The sequence below is a fragment of the Penaeus monodon genome, chromosome 12 (assembly GCF_015228065.2).
Source record: "Penaeus monodon isolate SGIC_2016 chromosome 12, NSTDA_Pmon_1, whole genome shotgun sequence".
Classification (NCBI taxonomy): domain Eukaryota; kingdom Metazoa; phylum Arthropoda; class Malacostraca; order Decapoda; family Penaeidae; genus Penaeus; species Penaeus monodon.
Window position 1 is genome coordinate 40441544 of NC_051397.1, and position 5742 is coordinate 40447285.

The window sequence follows — 5742 nt, forward strand, 5'->3', positions numbered from 1 at the left end:
AAAGAAGCAAGGAAGAAGAGGGGAGGAGGATATAGGACAGCTTGACACAGTGGCTTAAAAAAAAATACAGCCCCTCCCCCCCAAAAAAAAGTGAAAAAAGTAGCCTTACCAGGTGAAAAAAATCAGCCAAACAAGGTAAAAAAAGAACAGCCAAACGAGATAAAAAAAAAAAAACAACAACAGTTAAACGAGGTAAAAAAAGATCACCCAAACGAGGCCAGAAAAGGTCAACCAAACGAGGCCAGAAAAGGTCAACCAAACGAGGCCAGAAAAGGTCAACCAAACGAGGCCAGAATAGGTCCCAAATAAACGAGGCCAGAAAAGGTCAAACCCAAAAGAGGCCAGAAAGTCAACCAAACGAGGCCAGAAAAGGTCAACCAAACGAGGCCAGAAAAGGGCAACCAAACGAGGTCAAAAAAGATCACCCAAACGAGGCCAGAAAAGGTCAACCAAACGAGGCCAGAAAAGGTCAACCAAACGAGGCCAGAAAAGGTCAACCAAAGAGGCCAGAAAAGGTCAAACCAAACGAGGTAAAAAAAGATCACCCAAACGAGGCCAGAAAAAGGGCACCCAAACGAGGCCAGAAAAGGTCAACCAAACGAGGCCAGAAAAGGTCAACCAAACGAGGCCAGAAAAAGTCAACCAAACGAGGCCAGAAAAGGTCAACCAAACGAGGCCAGAAAAGGTCAACCAAACGAGGACAAAAAGGTCAACCAAACGGGCCAGAAAAGGTCACCAAATGAGGTAAAAAAAGATCACCCAAAAGAGGCCAAAAAGGTCAACCAAACGAGGCCAGAAAAGGTCCCAAACGAGGGCCCGAAAAGGTCAGCCAAAAGAGGTCAAAAAGATTACCCAAAACGAGGTCCTCGGACTCGGGAAGGGGGGAGGTCCGTGATCACCGGGTGCCCTTCCTGACGCCAATCCTCTTTATTTACCCCGGTCTGATAAAGCAAAGATTGATGGAAAGGAAAGATCACTTTGTCAGTCCTTGTTTTCGCAGGGGATCAAAAGGAGAATTAAAGGTATTTTATTATTTTTATTTGCATGAATGTGACTGTTGTAAAAGGCTATAATACATTAAAAAAAAGATAGTGTGATTTTTTCTTTTAATACATTCTTCTCTTTATATTTAACTATCACTATTTCTAATTTGAAAAATCAATGCCACTTCTTTCATCAGTAATCACTTTTTCGCTTCTTTCACTCGTAATGATTTTTATTGGTAAAATAAGATTCTTTCTAAAATTCATTTGTGTCATCTTAAAGCCAACGATTCCTAAATATATCTAAACATTTTTTTTAAGAATAAATAATCTTATGAATATCAAAATTTCACAGAAAAAAAATAGAAACACATTTTATTTTCTATATATATATTTTCTTTCTTCAAAATTTCACAGAAAAAAATAGCACATTTTTTTTTCTATATATATATATATAGAAAAAAAAATGTGCTATTTTTTTCTGTGAAATTTTGAAGAAAGAAAATATATATATAGAAAATAAAATGTGTTTCTATTTTTTTTCTGTGAAATTTTGATATTCATAAGATTATTTATTGCTTAAAAAAATCGATGTTTTAGATATATTTAGGAATCGTTGGCTTTTAAGATGACACAAATGAATTTTAGAAAGAATCTTATTTTACCAATAAAAATCATTACGAGTGAAAGAAGCGAAAGAAGTGATTACTGATGAAAGAAGTGGCATTGATATTCAAATTAGAAATAGTGATACGTTAAATATAAAGAGAAGAATGTATTAAAAGAAAAATCACACTATCTTTCTTTTAATGTATATATAGCCTTTTACAACAGTCACATCATGCAAATAAAAATAATAAAAATACCTTTAATTCTCCTTTTGATCCCCTGCGTAACAAGGACTGACAAAGTGATCTTTCCTTTCCATCAATCTTTGCTTTATCAGACCGGGTAAATAAAGAGGATTGGCGTCAGGAAGGGCACCCGGTGATCACGGACCTCCCCCCTTCCCGAGTCCGAGGACCTCGTTTTGGGTAATCTTTTTGACCTCTTTTGGCTGACCTTTTCTGGCCTCGTTTGGCTGACCTTTTCTGGCCTCGTTTGGTTGACCTTTTCTGGCCTCGTTTGGGTGATCTTTTTTTACCTCATTTGGTTGACCTTTTCTGGCCTCGTTTGGTTGACCTTTTCTGGCCTCGTTTGGTTGACCTTTTCTGGCCTCGTTTGGGTGACCTTTTCTGGCCTCGTTTGGTTGACCTTTTCTGGCCTCGTTTGGGTGACCTTTTCTGGCCTCGTTTGGTTGACCTTTTCTGGCCTCGTTTGGGTGACCTTTTCTGGCCTCGTTTGGTTGACCTTTTTTCTGGCTCGTTTGGTTGACCTTTTCTGCCTCTTTTTGGTTGACCGTTTTCTGGCCTCGTTTGGTTGACCTTTTCTGGCCTCGTTTGGTTGACCTTTTCTGGCCTCGTTTGGTTGACCTTTTCTGGCCTCGTTTGGTTGACCTTTTCTGGCCTCGTTTGGTTGACCTTTTCTGGCCTCGTTTGGTTGACCTTTTCTGGCCTCGTTTGGTTGACCTTTTCTGGCCTCGTTTGGTTGACCTTTTCTGGCCTCGTTTAACTGTTGTTGTTTTTTTTTTTTTATCTCGTTTGGCTGTTCTTTTTTTACCTTGTTTGGCTGATTTTTTTCACCTGGTAAGGCTACTTTTTTCACTTTTTTTTGGGGGGGAGGGGCTGTATTTTTTTTTTAAGCCACTGTGTCAAGCTGTCCTATATCTCTCCTCTCTCTCTTCCTCTGCTTCGTTTTCCTTCAAGTTTTATAGTAATTACAAGATGTTCTTCGAATTCCCATTACGAGGACTGTGTCCTATACATTTGGATTATTACTTTTTAATATCTTTATCTCCCAAGTGTTTCCACCTTTCTCATCACTTCCTCTTACGTCACCCTGTTCTCGTACGATATCCTAAGTATCCTTCTGAGTGTTTTAAAAGAGTTAAAAAGAATATGTTTTTTTTTTCTTTTTTTTATTGGGAAGATCTTGGGATATAAATGTGTTTATGCTTCGAGTTTCTAAGTAATAATGCTAAGTAACGATTGTACTTGTAAACAGCGACTCGTCAACAAGTCTATAGCAAAGGTGAAGAATAATGATTTTGTGGTTCCCGCACGGTTTAAAATGATGTACAAATATATATGAATATGTATATGTAAACATGGCAATTTTAACCTGTTCATGAAAGGAGAGTGCAGTGTCTTTTTTTGGTTCATTTTTATTCCATACACTACATACGTAATTAAACCTATTTACATGAATGAGCACACACACACAAACACGCACACAAACACACAGACACAGACACATAAATACTCTCTCTCTCTCTCTCTCTCTCTCTCTCTCTCTCTCTCTCTCTCTCTCTCTCTCTCTCTCTCTCTCTCTCTCTCTCTCTCTCTCCACACACACACCACACACACACACACACACACACACACACACACACACACACACACACACACACACACACACACACACACACACACACACACACACATTGTCCAAAAGATATATATATTTAAATGCTAAATAAGACGAACACAAGCAAAATGAGAAGATGAGCACGCGAGTGTTTACTTTCACTCTCCTCCCACCCGTCGCCGTCCCACTTTCCGTCATGTCTGCAACAGGTTTACGGATGACGCCAATCTCTCCTCCCCCCCCTCGACAACCTTGTTTTCTGGGGGGGGGGGGGTGACTCCTTTGTTTCTATGGGAGTCTTTTCTTTGGTTGTTTTTTGGATTTAGAAGAGAAGAGAAGAGAAGGATAGGCTGTATTTTTATTTTATGAATTGTATTTCCGGAAACGTTGGGTTAAATTTAAATGGTTGTAATGTTATTTTTGTTATAAGTTGATTTATCGCTTGATAGGGAGTCATCAATTTTATTATGAGTGTGGTTAAAATGCATTGCTGAAAACTAATCGCATTTTCTGTTCACTTATCCCTTTAAAAGTTATTGTCATGAATAAATTTCTGTCGCAACAGACCGACACTTCAAAAGTAACAGAGTGTGGTAATCTCTCTCTCTCTCTCTTTCTCTCTCTCTCCTCTCTCTCTCTCCTCTCTCTCTTCTCTCTCTCTCTCTATATATAAAATATATATATATATATATATATATTTTATATATATATATATGTATGTGGTGTGTGTGTGTGGTGTGTGTGTGTGTGTGTGTGTGTGTGTGTTTTGTGTGTGTGTGTGTGTGTGTGTGTGTGTGTGTGTGTGTGTGTGTGTGTGTGTGTGTGTGTGTGTGTGTGTGTGCGCGCGCGCGTATAATGTATATCTATATCTATATTATCAATCTATATATCGTCCGCTTTTTTGTTCTTTCTTTCTTTTTTGTTCTTCTGAAATTATATTCCAAGTCGCTTTATTCTCATGTGAAATGGGATGATAAATGCTCACATTAAAATGATAATAATAATAATATAAAAAAATAAAACACGTACACACACACACACACACACACACACACACACACACACACACACACACACACACACACACACACACACACACACACACACACACACACAAACTACACACACACACACACACACACACACACACACACACACACACACGTACGTACACACATAAAGGCATATTGCGAATCTATTAAAACCGTTATTATCATCATCATTGCTATTATTGTTATTATCATTTCCATCCATTCTCTTCGTGTCAAGTACATTGCATTTGAGTAATTAGACTGTCAGTTTGTGCACATTATTATTTACACGGCTAATTCAGAGAAAGGAAGAGAAAGAGAGAGAGAGAGAGAGAGAGAGAGAGAGAGAGAGAGAAAGGAAGAGAAAGAGAGAGAGAGAGAGAGAGAGAGAGAGAGAGAGAGAGAGAGAGAGAGAGAGAGAGAGAAAGTAAGTTATAGGTACACATATACATGCATACATACAGACATATACAGGTATACAAACACACACACACACACACACACACACCACACACACACACACACAAAACACACACACACACACCACACACACACACACACCCACGCACGCATATACATATATACATACATCTTGTATGTATATGACAGTATACATACATGAGAGAGAAACAGAACGAAAGGGAGAGGGAGGGATTGATACGAACACGCTGTCAGTATATCTCAAAAGGAGATAAGTTCTACAAGTGTAACGTTCCGTGCTCAACATGTCGCAATAGTCGCGCTACGCTTTGCACTACGCAGTAAGTATAATGTTAGGGTACAGTCCATAGCCAAAGCCCTTTGATCAAAATATTGTGTCAATAGCCAATTCGCACAACTCACCACTGAAGAATTTCGGGCTTCAGTCAGCAGTGGAACGTTTCGGGGCTTCACTCAGGTGAACGAACCTTTAGCTTATTAACTGTACAACATTTTGTCAACGTTAAGTTCTCTTGCGTAATAACACGTCTGTAAATTTCCCACAATATTTCTACCAGAAAATATTTGACCGATTTAACATGTATTACTTTTGGCGACGTTATAATTACACTATTAAAAAAATAAGTAAATAAACAAATAAGAAAAAAAAGGATATAACTACACTACAGGATATGATAAAATTTTAAAAATAAGTCGTATCGTAACTATGTTATCATAACTTATCAATCAGTGATATATGCAAGTGTAAAATATAAATCCAAAATACCTTTTTTCACTTATTTTATATCGAAATTTTCTTAAACTCACTCCGTTTTACTCCC